The sequence below is a fragment of the Bacillus rossius genome, chromosome 5, assembly GCF_032445375.1.
Source record: "Bacillus rossius redtenbacheri isolate Brsri chromosome 5, Brsri_v3, whole genome shotgun sequence".
Classification (NCBI taxonomy): Eukaryota; Metazoa; Arthropoda; class Insecta; order Phasmatodea; family Bacillidae; genus Bacillus; species Bacillus rossius.
The window spans coordinates 37,594,108-37,609,962 of record NC_086333.1 but is presented as its reverse complement, the minus strand read 5'-3'; the positions used below and the strand labels follow the sequence as shown (position 1 = coordinate 37,609,962).

General features: G+C 52.3%; 1 protein-coding gene across 2 annotated transcripts in view; it reads left to right on the top strand.

Moving 5' to 3' along the window:
- Window positions 1-15,855, top strand: part of LOC134532349 (uncharacterized) — a 64,533-nt gene that overhangs the window by 30,273 nt on the left and 18,405 nt on the right. The gene's annotated exons all lie outside the window — the stretch shown is intronic.

The following is a 15,855-nucleotide window of genomic DNA, read 5'->3' as shown; positions in this document are numbered from 1 at the left end:
ATTTAGAAATCAGATTTCGAGAAGTGGTAGATACCATCTTGAAAAAAATATATATTAATTTATCTTCAAGTTTATACACATATATTTAATTTAAGCCATTATTGTATGTAGCCAGCTTCCCTCAGTTCTTTGAGTATGAAGGATATTTCTTTAATGTTCGAATAGTTTCCTGCACAAAACGAACCATGTAGTAGTTTTAGCCTGTCAACCAATATTTTAGGATCTTCCCATGAGGTATAATCAATCTCTTCTACTACGTTCATCATCCTTGCATGTTTATAATAAATATTATTATCTCTGGTGTTTTTCGTTTTAACACCAAACTCAAGGTCACTTTAGTCATCGTGCCAGTGATTATCACAAGCTTGATCAGGATAATTTATTTTATTACATTTCCATCGTTTTGGTCTCAAGCCACCATCACAGTCTTCGTTCTGGCATGCTTTTGGTGCTTCAGCACAGTACTCAATCATGTCAACCTTAGATGTGCCAGCACAGTCATCGATCATGTCAGCTTCAGATGTGTCACCACAGTCTTCAATCATGTCAGCATCATAAACTTGATCAGGATAATTTATTTTATTACGTCGTTTCCATCGTTTTGGTCTCAGACCATTATCACAGTCTTCGATATTGCCTGCTTTAGGTGCTTCAGTACAGTACTCAATCATGTCAACCTTATATGTGTTAGCACAGTGATCGAACATGTCAGCCTCAGATGTGTCACCACAATCTTCAATCATACCAGCTTCAGATGATTCATCAAAGTCTTCGACCTTGTAAGCTTCAGGTGGTTCTCCATCTTTCACATTTTCATGGAGACGACTAGATATTGGAGTAAATATCTTTTCATTTCTAATGTGGTTGCAACTTTCTTCGTTTGTTTTAAATTTTAAATTATTATCTTGAACTTGATCAGTATTTTTAGCATTAGCTTTTTCGCCTTCGTTCCTCTTCCGCGATGTTGTAGTCCAGTCTTCGTTATCTTTATTCATCTTAATTGAACAGGTCTTGCAATGTCTATCCAAGCAATATCTTCTACCAAAGGATTTCTGACACTGACTGCAATGAAATGATTTTTGACAAGGACCCAAATTACACTCGCTTCTCTAATGTCATTTAGCATTATTTCTTAAGGTAAACACCTTGCTACAGTATGTACAGTGATGACGTTTTGATACAGCTACAAATCCTGAATCAGGATTCATATTAGTTACTGAAACAAATGCCAAATGCAGACTAAGAGTTTTAAATTAGATATATTACTTAAAAGAATTTTTTAATTATTTCATCAGCGAGAATTAATTTATCTAATTCAAAGGTGCTTGTTGCAAGTAGTTCTGCTTTTCAACAACAGATGTCGCCACATGTTACTTGCAGGTAAATAATATTTAGTTCTTTTATGCGGGATGCGGAATGCTCACTAACGATAGCAAAAGATGGATGGCTTCGCTAGACTCCAAGGAGAAGGAAGTTTGTTCTTCCAGTTAGTGTTTCTCAGATGTCTCATGGCATATTATTATTTGACTGAGTAATGGTTGTTTATTTTTTAGTTCCGCCTGATAAAAAAATATATCGCAAGTGCTGATTTAGTAGCAGAAATTCTCGAATTAAATGTAACTCCAAATAAAATGTCATGACTAATTTGTTAAAATTCCTCATGGAGAGATCAAGTGATCATCTGTAACCAGAAGCACTCAGGGAAAATCGTCAGATTTCTAGCCAGGAATAATCGTAACTATTTGGAGAAAACCATAAAAATATTGTCAAGTATAATCAGGAGCACACGGAGAAAACCCCCATAGTATTGTCAAGAATATTCAGGAGCACACGGAGAAAACCACCATATTATTGTCAAGAATAATCGGAAGCACACGGAGAAAACCACCAAAAGTTTTCTTTGATATCACAAAATTACAGAAAAAAATTAATAAAAAATAAAAAATAAAAACGAAAAAATACAAAAACAGATTCTGCTAGCTTGTGAACTTCTCGTTGTTGATCAAAGTTGGCGATTTTTGATGAATTTTGGGCAAATTTTGACACGTTTTGAGGGTCATATTCAAGGTCAAGGTCACATCTATCCAAGATGGCCACCGTGACGTCACAATCCAAGATGGCGGTCGGCACCTCAGGCACCTCAGCCTGAAGCCTGTGCCCGGAGCCCCCTTTCTATACTACTATTATTGTAAAATATATGTATAAATTTAATTATTTCATTTAATAAAATAATTAAGATAATTAAAATTAATAATGAAATTCAATACATATGCTGAATTTTATTCTATTTTATTTTAATTATTAATTCAATTATAATTTCTCAATTTATAACGCATAAATTATATACACGAGAACATCACTTCACAAACAATGCTATGAAAAAGGTCACGTCTTCATGATTTCATTCCAAGTGTGCGAAGCCGTTTTATTGCTTCAGCTAATTTTTGTGCCATATTGGTTGGACGCTCAAAACATTGGCTGAGGTGCAGTGTTAGCATTTTAGAAACAGTTTTAATATAATTTTTTAAAATTAAAGTAACTGTTTTTAATGACGTAGATTCTAATCCATACTCACTTACCATAATCAGACGTGATCAAGCACCATTTCCGCAGTGTTTTTGGCGGGACAATATGGCGATGGAGAGGTTAAAAAAAAAATTACTCCAACAACGCCACAGGTTGCCGTTTCCTGACAATTCCGAAATTCACGAAAAAAAGAAAACACTCGATTAAGTTTACAAACGTATTTACTATATCTAATATTCACAATAAATAAATGTTTTTTAATGATACGGATCGGTATTCAATATAAGACACTAAAATATAAGATTTAGAAGCACATATATAATTTTTATTTCTATGTAGCCATTTTTTGGACGTGACAACGTCTAATAAATCGATTAAAGCCGGCTGCACGCACGAAAAAGTGTCCCGTAACGCACATTGTCCCGTTTCGCTGTGTCCCGTTACGCTCATTGTACGCTTGCGCCGCATCTATTTCTCTTCCACTCGATTGGAACAACCGTCGATTTTACTTTTTCGAGGCACATTAAACTTGAAACACTCCCATTCGTTTCCTACTTTTCCTATCATCGTCCTATCCTCAACAGAATAACACAGATTGGAAGAAGTTAATTACCAAACATGTATAAAAGTTATAGTTAAAAATAATCTCTTCGTTAAAGAAATAAACATATTTGAATTAGCGAGTGCAAATAAAAGTAAATTTGTCAATTAAATTGTAGATTTCATTTCACTCCTTCTTTGTATCCATACAAAAATAGTGATAATTCGATAAAAAATGATTCAATTTTATTCTTAAAAAGTATGCAATCATTTCATCAAATGTTTTGTTATGACGTTGTCACGTTAAACTATCGTCCGTAAACCGACTTTACAGACAACCAATTTTTTTTTTTGATACTGTGAAAAATTTTGTGGCATTGTAAGGGATCACTCTCGTCATCTCTCCACAGAGCACGACTGCGAACAGGATGAGCGAGCGAGCGAGCGGGGTTTGTCCGGCAGACAGCATTGTAAGAGATCACTCTCGTCATCTCTCCACAGAGCACGACTGCGAACAGGAGGGGCGAGCGAGCGAGCGGGGTTTGTCCGGCAGACAGCATTGTAAGAGATCACTCTCATCATCTCTCCACAGAGCACGACTGCGAACAGGAGGGGCGAGCGAGCGAGCGGGGTTTGTCCGGCAGACAGCATTGTAAGAGATCACTCTCATCATCTCTCCACAGAGCACGACTGCGAACAGGAGGGGCGAGCGAGCGAGCGGGGTTTGTCCGGCAGACAGCATTGTAAGAGATCACTCTCATCATCTCTCCACAGAGCACGACTGCGAACAGGAGGGGCGAGCGAGCGAGCGGGGTTTGTCCGGCAGACAGCATTGTAAGAGATCACTCTCGTCGTCTCTCCACAGAGCACGACTGCGAACAGGAGGGGCGAGCGAGCGAGCGGGGTTTGTCCGGCAGACAGCATTGTAAGAGATCACTCTCATCATCTCTCCACAGAGCACGACTGCGAACAGGAGGGGCGAGCGAGCGAGCGAGCGAGGTTTGTCCGGCAGACAGCATTGTATGAGATCAATCTCATCATCTCTCCACAGAGCACGACTGCGAACAGGAGGGGCGAGCGAGCGAGCGGGGTTTGTCCGGCAGACAGCATTGTAAGAGATCACTCTCATCATCTCTCCACAGAGCACGACTGCGAACAGGAGGGGCAAGCGAGCGAGCGGGGTTTGTCCGGCAGACAGCATTGTAAGAGATCACTCTCATCATCTCTCCACAGAGCACGACTGCGAACAGGAGGGGCGAGCGAGCGAGCGGGGTTTCTCCGGCAGACAGCATTGTAAGAGATCACTCTCATCATCTCTCCACAGAGCACGACTGCGAACAGGAGGGGCGAGCGAGCGAGCGGGGTTTGTCCGGCAGACAGCATTGTAAGAGATCACTCTCATCATCTCTCCACAGAGCACGACTGCGAACAGGAGGGGCGAGCGAGCGAGCGGGGTTTGTCCGGCAGACAGCATTGTAAGAGATCACTCTCGTCGTCTCTCCACAGAGCACGACTGCGAACAGGAGGGGCGAGCGAGCGAGCGGGGTTTGTCCGGCAGACAGCATTGTAAGAGATCACTCTCATCATCTCTCCACAGAGCACGACTGCGAACAGGAGGGGCGAGCGAGCGAGCGAGCGAGGTTTGTCCGGCAGACAGCATTGTATGAGATCAATCTCATCATCTCTCCACAGAGCACGACTGCGAACAGGAGGGGCGAGCGAGCGAGCGGGGTTTGTCCGGCAGACAGCATTGTAAGAGATCACTCTCATCATCTCTCCACAGAGCACGACTGCGAACAGGAGGGGCAAGCGAGCGAGCGGGGTTTGTCCGGCAGACAGCATTGTAAGAGATCACTCTCATCATCTCTCCACAGAGCACGACTGCGAACAGGAGGGGCGAGCGAGCGAGCGGGGTTTGTCCGGCAGACAGCATTGTAAGAGATCACTCTCATCATCTCTCCACAGAGCACGACTGCGAACAGGAGGGGCAAGCGAGCGAGCGGGGTTTGTCCGGCAGACAGCATTGTAAGAGATCACTCTCATCATCTCTCCACAGAGCACGACTGCGAACAGGAAAGGCGAGCGAGCGAGCGGGGTTTGTCCGGCAGACAGCATTGTAAGAGATCACTCTCGTCATCTCTCAACAGAGCACGACTGCGAACAGGAGGGGCGAGCGAGCGAGCGGGGTTTGTCCGGCAGACAGCATTGTAAGAGATCACTCTCATCATCTCTCCACAGAGCACGACTGCGAACAGGAGGGGCGAGCGAGCGAGCGGGGTTTGTCCGGCAGACAGCATTGTAAGAGATCACTCTCATCATCTCTCCACAGAGCACGACTGCGAACAGGAGGGGCAAGCGAGCGAGCGGGGTTTGTCCGGCAGACAGCATTGTAAGAGATCACTCTCATCATCTCTCCACAGAGCACGACTGCGAACAGGAGGGGCGAGCGAGCGAGCGGGGTTTATCCGGCAGACAGCATTGTAAGAGATCACTCTCATCATCTCTCCACAGAGCACGACTGCGAACAGGAGGGGCAAGCGAGCGAGCGGGGTTTGTCCGGCAGACAGCATTGTAAGAGATCACTCTCATCATCTCTCCACAGAGCACGACTGCGAACAGGAGGGGCGAGCGAGCGAGCGGGGTTTTTCCGGCAGACAGCATTGTAAGAGATCACTCTCGTCGTCTCTCCACAGAGCACGACTGCGAACAGGATGAGCGAGCGAGCGAGCGGGGTTTGTCCGGCAGACAGCATTGTAAGAGATCACTCTCATCATCTCTCCACAGAGCACGACTGCCAACAGAAGGGGCAAGCGAGCGAGCGGGGTTTGTCCGGCAGACAGCATTGTAAGAGATCACTCTCGTCGTCTCTCCACAGAGCACGACTGCGAACAGGATGAGCGAGCGAGCGAGCGGGGTTTGTCCTGCAGACAGCATTGTAAGAGATCACTCTCGTCATCTCTCCACAGAGCACGATTGCGAGCAGGATGAGCGAGCGAGCGAGCGGGGTTTGTCCGGCAGACAGCATTGTAAGAGATCACTCTCGTCATCTCTCCACAGAGCACGATTGCGAACAGGATGAGCGAGCGAGCGAGCGGGGTTTGTCCGGCAGACAGCATTGTAAGGGATCACCTTCGTCATCTCTCCACAGAGCACGACTGCGAACAGGAGGGGCGAGCGAGCGAGCGGGGTTTGTCCGGCAGACAGCATTGTAAGAGATCACTCTCATCATCTCTCCACAGAGCACGACTGCGAACAGGAGGGGCGATCGAGCGAGCGGGGTTTGTCCGGCAGACAGCATTGTAAGAGATCACTCTCGTCATCTCTCCACAGAGCACGATTGCGAACAGGATGAGCGAGCGAGTGAGCGGGGTTTGTCCGGCAGACAGCATTGTAAGAGATCACTCTCGTCATCTCTCCACAGAGCACGATTGCGAACAGGATGAGCGAGCGAGCGAGCGGGGTTTTTCCGGCAGACAGCATTGTAAGGGATCACCTTCGTCATCTCTCCACAGAGCACGACTGCGAACAGGATGAGCGAGCGAGCGAGCGAGCGGGGTTTGTCCAGCAGACAGCATTGTAAGAGATCACTCTCATCATCTCTCCACAGAGCACGACTGCGAACAGGAGGGGCAAGCGAGCGAGCGGGGTTTGTCCGGCAGACAGCATTGTAAGAGATCACTCTCATCATCTCTCCACAGAGCACGACTGCGAACAGGAGGGGCGAGCGAGCGAGCGGGGTTTGTCCGGCAGACAGCATTGTAAGGGATCACTCTCGTCATCTCTCCACAGAGCACGACTGCGAACAGGATGAGCGAGCGAGCGAGCGGGGTTTGTCCGGCAGACAGCATTGTAAGAGATCACTCTCATCATCTCTCCACAGAGCACGACTGCGAACAGGATGAGCGAGCGAGCGAGCGGGGTTTGTCCGGCAGACAGCATTGTAAGAGATCACTCTCGTCATCTCTCCCCAGAGCACGACTGCGAACAGGATGAGCGAGTGAGCGAGCGGGGTTTGTCCAGCAGACAGCATTGTAAGAGATCACTCTCATCATCTCTCCACAGAGCACGACTGCGAACAGGAGGGGCGAGCGAGCGAGCGAGGTTTGTCCGGCAGACAGCATTGTAAGAGATCACTCTCATCATCTCTCCACAGAGCACGACTGCGAACAGGATGAGCGAGCGAGCGAGCGGGGTTTGTCCAGCAGACAGCATTGTAAGAGATCACTCTCGTCGTCTCTCCACAGAGCACGACTGCGAACAGGAGGGGCAAGCGAGCGAGCGGGGTTTGTCCGGCAGACAGCATTGTAAGAGATCACTCTCGTCGTCTCTCCACAGAGCACGACTGCGAACAGGATGAGCGAGCGAGCGAGCGAGGTTTGTCCGGCAGACAGCATTGTAAGAGATCACTCTCATCATCTCTCCACAGAGCACGACTGCGAACAGGAGGGGCGAGCGAGCGAGCGGGGTTTGTCCGGCAGGCAGCATTGTAAGAGATCACTCTCGTCGTCTCTCCACAGAGCACGACTGCGAACAGGAAGGGCAAGCGAGCGAGCGGGGTTTGTCCGGCAGACAGCATTGTAAGAGATCACTCTCATCATCTCTCCACAGAGCACGACTGCGAACAGGAGGGGCGAGCGAGCGAGCGGGGTTTGTCCGGCAGACAGCATTGTAAGAGATCACTCTCGTCATCTCTCAACAGAGCACGACTGCGAACAGGAGGGGCGAGCGAGCGAGCGGGGTTTGTCCGGCAGACAGCATTGTAAGAGATCACTCTCATCATCTCTCCACAGAGCACGACTGCGAACAGGAGGGGTGAGCGAGCGAGCGGGGTTTGTCCGGCAGACAGCATTGTAAGAGATCACTCTCATCATCTCTCCACAGAGCACGACTGCGAACAGGAGGGGCAAGCGAGCGAGCGGGGTTTGTCCGGCAGACAGCATTGTAAGAGATCACTCTCATCATCTCTCCACAGAGCACGACTGCGAACAGGAGGGTCGAGCGAGCGAGCGGGGTTTTTCCGGCAGACAGCATTGTAAGAGATCACTCTCGTCGTCTCTCCACAGAGCACGACTGCGAACAGGATGAGCGAGCGAGCGAGCGGGGTTTGTCCGGCAGACAGCATTGTAAAAGATCACTCTCGTCATCTCTCCACAGAGCACGATTGCGAACAGGATGAGCGAGCGAGCGGGGTTTGTCCGGCAGACAGCATTGTAAGGGATCACCTTCGTCATCTCTCCACAGAGCACGACTGCGAACAGGATGAGCGAGCGAGCGAGCGAGCGGGGTTTGTCCAGCAGACAGCATTGTAAGAGATCACTCTCATCATCTCTCCACAGAGCACGACTGCGAACAGGAGGGGCAAGCGAGCGAGCGGGGTTTGTCCGGCAGACAGCATTGTAAGAGATCACTCTCATCATCTCTCCACAGAGCACGACTGCGAACAGGAGGGGCGAGCGAGCGAGCGGGGTTTGTCCGGCAGACAGCATTGTAAGGGATCACTCTCGTCATCTCTCCACAGAGCACGACTGCGAACAGGATGAGCGAGCGAGCGAGCGGGGTTTGTCCGGCAGACAGCATTGTAAGAGATCACTCTCATCATCTCTCCACAGAGCACGACTGCGAACAGGATGAGCGAGCGAGCGGGGTTTGTCCGGCAGACAGCATTGTAAGAGATCACTCTCGTCATCTCTCCACAGAGCACGATTGCGAACAGGATGAGCGAGTGAGCGAGCGGGGTTTGTCCAGCAGACAGCATTGTAAGAGATCACTCTCATCATCTCTCCACAGAGCACGACTGCGAACAGGAGGGGCGAGCGAGCGAGCGAGGTTTGTCCGGCAGACAGCATTGTAAGAGATCACTCTCATCATCTCTCCACAGAGCAAACTGCGAACAGGAGGGGCGAGCGAGCGAGCGAGGTTTGTCCAGCAGACAGCATTGTAAGAGATCACTCTCATCATCTCTCCACAGAGCACGACTGCGAACAGGATGAGCGAGCGAGCGAGCGGGGTTTGTCCAGCAGACAGCATTGTAAGAGATCACTCTCGTCGTCTCTCCACAGAGCACGACTGCGAACAGGAGGGGCAAGCGAGCGAGCGGGGTTTGTCCGGCAGACAGCATTGTAAGAGATCACTCTCGTCGTCTCTCCACAAAGCACGACTGCGAACAGGATGAGCGAGCGAGCGAGCGAGGTTTGTCCGGCAGACAGCATTGTAAGAGATCACTCTCATCATCTCTCCACAGAGCACGACTGCGAACAGGAGGGGCGAGCGAGCGAGCGGAGTTTGTCCGGCAGACAGCATTGTAAGAGATCACTCTCGTCGTCTCTCCTCAGAGCACGACTGCGAACAGGAGGGGCAAGCGAGCGAGCGGGGTTTGTCCGGCAGACAGCATTGTAAGAGATCACTCTCATCATCTCTCCACAGAGCACGACTGCGAACAGGAGGGGCGAGCGAGCGAGCGGGGTTTGTCCGGCAGACAGCATTGTAAGAGATCACTCTCGTCATCTCTCAACAGAGCACGACTGCGAACAGGAGGGGCGAGCGAGCGAGCGGGGTTTGTCCGGCAGACAGCATTGTAAGAGATCACTCTCATCATCTCTCCACAGAGCACGACTGCGAACAGGAGGGGCGAGCGAGCGAGCGGGGTTTGTCCGGCAGACAGCATTGTAAGAGATCACTCTCATCATCTCTCCACAGAGCACGACTGCGAACAGGAGGGGCAAGCGAGCGAGCGGGGTTTGTCCGGCAGACAGCATTGTAAGAGATCACTCTCATCATCTCTCCACAGAGCACGACTGCGAACAGGAGGGGCGAGCGAGCGAGCGGGGTTTGTCCGGCAGACAGCATTGTAAGAGATCACTCTCATCATCTCTCCACAGAGCACGACTGCGAACAGGAGGGGCAAGCGAGCGAGCGGGGTTTGTCCGGCAGACAGCATTGTAAGAGATCACTCTCATCATCTCTCCACAGAGCACGACTGCGAACAGGAGGGGCGAGCGAGCGAGCGGGGTTTTTCCGGCAGACAGCATTGTAAGAGATCACTCTCGTCGTCTCTCCACAGAGCACGACTGCGAACAGGATGAGCGAGCGAGCGAGCGGGGTTTGTCCTGCAGACAGCATTGTAAGAGATCACTCTCGTCATCTCTCCACAGAGCACGATTGCGAACAGGATGAGCGAGCGAGCGAGCGGGGTTTGTCCGGCAGACAGCATTGTAAGAGATCACTCTCGTCGTCTCTCCACAGAGCACGACTGCGAACAGGATGAGCGAGCGAGCGAGCGGGGTTTGTCCTGCAGACAGCATTGTAAGAGATCACTCTCGTCATCTCTCCACAGAGCACGATTGCGAACAGGATGAGCGAGCGAGCGAGCGGGGTTTGTCCGGCAGACAGCATTGTAAGAGATCACTCTCATCATCTCTCCACAGAGCACGACTGCGAACAGAAGGGGCAAGCGAGCGAGCGGGGTTTGTCCGGCAGACAGCATTGTAAGAGATCACTCTCGTCGTCTCTCCACAGAGCACGACTGCGAACAGGATGAGCGAGCGAGCGAGCGGGGTTTGTCCTGCAGACAGCATTGTAAGAGATCACTCTCGTCATCTCTCCACAGAGCACGATTGCGAACAGGATGAGCGAGCGAGCGAGCGGGGTTTGTCCGGCAGACAGCATTGTAAGAGATCACTCTCGTCATCTCTCCACAGAGCACGATTGCGAACAGGATGAGCGAGCGAGCGAGCGGGGTTTGTCCGGCAGACAGCATTGTAAGGGATCACCTTCGTCATCTCTCCACAGAGCACGACTGCGAACAGGATGAGCGAGCGAGCGAGCGAGCGGGGTTTGTCCAGCAGACAGCATTGTAAGAGATCACTCTCATCATCTCTCCACAGAGCACGACTGCGAACAGGAGGGGCAAGCGAGCGAGCGGGGTTTGTCCGGCAGACAGCATTGTAAGAGATCACTCTCATCATCTCTCCACAGAGCACGACTGCGAACAGGAGGGGCGAGCGAGCGAGCGGGGTTTGTCCGGCAGACAGCATTGTAAGGGATCACTCTCGTCATCTCTCCACAGAGCACGACTGCGAACAGGATGAGCGAGCGAGCGAGCGGGGTTTGTCCGGCAGACAGCATTGTAAGAGATCACTCTCATCATCTCTCCACAGAGCACGACTGCGAACAGGATGAGCGAGCGAGCGAGCGGGGTTTGTCCGGCAGACAGCATTGTAAGAGATCACTCTCGTCATCTCTCCACAGAGCACGACTGCGAACAGGATGAGCGAGTGAGCGAGCGGGGTTTGTCCAGCAGACAGCATTGTAAGAGATCACTCTCGTCGTCTCTCCACAGAGCACGACTGCGAACAGGAGGGGCGAGCGAGCGAGCGAGGTTTGTCCGGCAGACAGCATTGTAAGAGATCACTCTCATCATCTCTCCACAGAGCACGACTGCGAACAGGAGGGGCGAGCGAGCGAGCGAGGTTTGTCCGGCCGAGAGCATTGTAAGAGATCACTCTCATCATCTCTCCACAGAGCAAACTGCGAACAGGAGGGGCGAGCGAGCGAGCGAGGTTTGTCCAGCAGACAGCATTGTAAGAGATCACTCTCGTCGTCTCTCCACAGAGCACGACTGCGAACAGGATGAGCGAGCGAGCGAGCGGGGTTTGTCCGGCAGACAGCATTGTAAGAGATCACTCTCGTCGTCTCTCCACAGAGAACGACTGCGAACAGGAGGGGCGAGCGAGCGAGCGAGGTTTGTCCGGCAGACAGCATTGTAAGAGATCACTCTCATCATCTCTCCACAGAGCACGACTGCGAACAGGAGGGGCGAGCGAGCGAGCGAGGTTTGTCCGGCAGACAGCATTGTAAGAGATCACTCTCGTCGTCTCTCCACAGAGCACGACTGGGAACAGGAGGGGCGAGCGAGCGAGCGAGGTTTGTCCGGCAGACAGCATTGTAAGAGATCACTCTCATCATCTCTCCACAGAACACGACTGCGAACAGGATGAGCGAGCGAGCGAGCGGGGTTTGTCCGGCAGACAGCATTGTAAGAGATCACTCTCATCATCTCTCCACAGAGCACGACTGCGAACATGAGGGGCGAGCGAGCGAGCGAGGTTTGTCCGGCAGACAGCATTGTAAGAGATCACTCTCGTCGTCTCTCCACAGAGCACGACTGCGAACAGGATGAGCGAGCGAGCGAGCGGGGTTTGTCCGGCAGACAGCATTGTAAGAGATCACTCTCGTCGTCTCTCCACAGAGCACGACTGCGAACAGGAGGGGCGAGCGAGCGAGCGAGGTTTGTCCGGCAGACAGCATTGTAAGAGATCACTCTCATCATCTCTCCACAGAGCACGACTGCGAACAGGAGGGGCGAGCGAGCGAGCGAGGTTTGTCCGGCAGACAGCATTGTAAGAGATCACTCTCGTCGTCTCTCCACAGAGCACGACTGCGAACAGGAGGGGCGAGCGAGCGAGCGAGGTTTGTCCGGCAGACAGCATTGTAAGAGATCACTCTCGTCGTCTCTCCACAGAGCACGACTGCGAACAGGATGAGCGAGCGAGCGAGCGGGGTTTGTCCAGCAGACAGCATTGTAAGAGATCACTCTCATCATCTCTCCACAGAGCAAACTGCGAACAGGAGGGGCGAGCGAGCGAGCGAGGTTTGTCCGGCAGACAGCATTGTAAGAGATCACTCTCGTCGTCTCTCCACAGAGCACGACTGCGAACAGGAGGGGCGAGCGAGCGAGCGGGGTTTGTCCGGCAGACAGCATTGTAAGGGATCACTCTCGTCATCTCTCCACAGAGCACGACTGCGAACAGGATGAGCGAGCGAGCGAGCGGGGTTTGTCCGGCAGACAGCATTGTAAGAGATCACTCTCGTCGTCTCTCCACAGAGCACGACTGCGAACAGGAGGGGCGAGCGAGCGAGCGGGGTTTGTCCTGCAGACAGCATTGTAAGAGATCACTCTCGTCATCTCTCCACAGAGCACGATTGCGAACAGGATGAGCGAGCGAGCGAGCGGGGTTTGTCCGGCAGACAGCATTGTAAGAGATCACTCTCGTCATCTCTCCACAGAGCACGATTGCGAACAGGATGAGCGAGCGAGCGAGCGGGGTTTGTCCGGCAGACAGCATTGTAAGGGATCACCTTCGTCATCTCTCCACAGAGCACGACTGCGAACAGGATGAGCGAGCGAGCGAGCGAGCGGGGTTTGTCCAGCAGACAGCATTGTAAGAGATCACTCTCATCATCTCTCCACAGAGCACGACTGCGAACAGGAGGGGCAAGCGAGCGAGCGGGGTTTGTCCGGCAGACAGCATTGTAAGAGATCACTCTCATCATCTCTCCACAGAGCACGACTGCGAACAGGAGGGGCGAGCGAGCGAGCGGGGTTTGTCCGGCAGACAGCATTGTAAGGGATCACTCTCGTCATCTCTCCACAGAGCACGACTGCGAACAGGATGAGCGAGCGAGCGAGCGGGGTTTGTCCGGCAGACAGCATTGTAAGAGATCACTCTCATCATTTCTCCACAGAGCACGACTGCGAACAGGATGAGCGAGCGAGCGAGCGGGGTTTGTCCGGCAGACAGCATTGTAAGAGATCACTCTCGTCATCTCTCCACAGAGCACGACTGCGAACAGGATGAGCGAGTGAGCGAGCGGGGTTTGTCCAGCAGACAGCATTGTAAGAGATCACTCCCGTCGTCTCTCCACAGAGCACGACTGCGAACAGGAGGGGCGAGCGAGCGAGCGAGGTTTGTCCGGCAGACAGCATTGTAAGAGATCACTCTCATCATCTCTCCACAGAGCACGACTGCGAACAGGAGGGGCGAGCGAGCGAGCGAGGTTTGTCCGGCCGACAGCATTGTAAGAGATCACTCTCATCATCTCTCCACAGAGCAAACTGCGAACAGGAGGGGCGAGCGAGCGAGCGAGGTTTGTCCAGCAGACAGCATTGTAAGAGATCACTCTCGTCGTCTCTCCACAGAGCACGACTGCGAACAGGATGAGCGAGCGAGCGAGCGGGGTTTGTCCGGCAGACAGCATTGTAAGAGATCACTCTCGTCGTCTCTCCACAGAGCACGACTGCGAACAGGAGGGGCGAGCGAGCGAGCGAGGTTTGTCCGGCAGACAGCATTGTAAGAGATCACTCTCATCATCTCTCCACAGAGCACGACTGCGAACAGGAGGGGCGAGCGAGCGAGCGAGGTTTGTCCGGCAGACAGCATTGTAAGAGATCACTCTCGTCGTCTCTCCACAGAGCACGACTGCGAACAGGAGGGGCGAGCGAGCGAGCGAGGTTTGTCCGGCAGACAGCATTGTAAGAGATCACTCTCATCATCTCTCCACAGAACACGACTGCGAACAGGATGAGCGAGCGAGCGAGCGGGGTTTGTCCGGCAGACAGCATTGTAAGAGATCACTCTCATCATCTCTCCACAGAGCACGACTGCGAACAGGAGGGGCGAGCGAGCGAGCGAGGTTTGTCCGGCAGACAGCATTGTAAGAGATCACTCTCGTCGTCTCTCCACAGAGCACGACTGCGAACAGGATGAGCGAGCGAGCGAGCGGGGTTTGTCCGGCAGACAGCATTGTAAGAGATCACTCTCGTCGTCTCTCCACAGAGCACGACTGCGAACAGGAGGGGCGAGCGAGCGAGCGAGGTTTGTCCGGCAGACAGCATTGTAAGAGATCACTCTCATCATCTCTCCACAGAGCACGACTGCGAACAGGAGGGGCGAGCGAGCGAGCGAGGTTTGTCCGGCAGACAGCATTGTAAGAGATCACTCTCGTCGTCTCTCCACAGAGCACGACTGCGAACAGGAGGGGCGAGCGAGCGAGCGAGGTTTGTCCGGCAGACAGCATTGTAAGAGATCACTCTCGTCGTCTCTCCACAGAGCACGACTGCGAACAGGATGAGCGAGCGAGCGAGCGGGGTTTGTCCAGCAGACAGCATTGTAAGAGATCACTCTCATCATCTCTCCACAGAGCAAACTGCGAACAGGAGGGGCGAGCGAGCGAGCGAGGTTTGTCCGGCAGACAGCATTGTAAGAGATCACTCTCGTCGTCTCTCCACAGAGCACGACTGCGAACAGGATGAGCGAGCGAGCGAGCGGGGTTTGTCCAGCAGACAGCATTGTAAGAGATCACTCTCATCATCTCTCCACAGAGCAAACTGCGAACAGGAGGGGCGAGCGAGCGAGCGAGGTTTGTCCGGCAGACAGCATTGTAAGAGATCACTCTCGTCGTCTCTCCACAGAGCACGACTGCGAACAGGATGAGCGAGCGAGCGAGCGGGGTTTGTCCAGCAGACAGCATTGTAAGAGATCACTCTCGTCGTCTCTCCACAGAGCACGACTGCGAACAGGAGGGGCGAGCGAGCGAGCGAGGTTTGTCCGGCAGACAGCATTGTAAGAGATCACTCTCGTCGTCTCTCCACAGAGCACGACTGCGAACAGGATGAGCGAGCGAGCGAGCGGGGTTTGTCCAGCAGACAGCATTGTAAGAGATCACTCTCATCATCTCTCCACAGAGCAAACTGCGAACAGGAGGGGCGAGCGAGCGAGCGAGGTTTGTCCGGCAGACAGCATTGTAAGAGATCACTCTCGTCGTCTCTCCACAGAGCACGACTGCGAACAGGATGAGCGAGCGAGCGAGCGGGGTTTGTCCGGCAGACAGCATTGTAAGAGATCACTCTCGTCGTCTCTCCACAGAGCACGACTGCGAACAGGAGGGGCGAGCGAGCGAGCGAGGTTTGTCCGGCAGACAGCATTGTAAGAGATCACTCTCGTCGTCTCT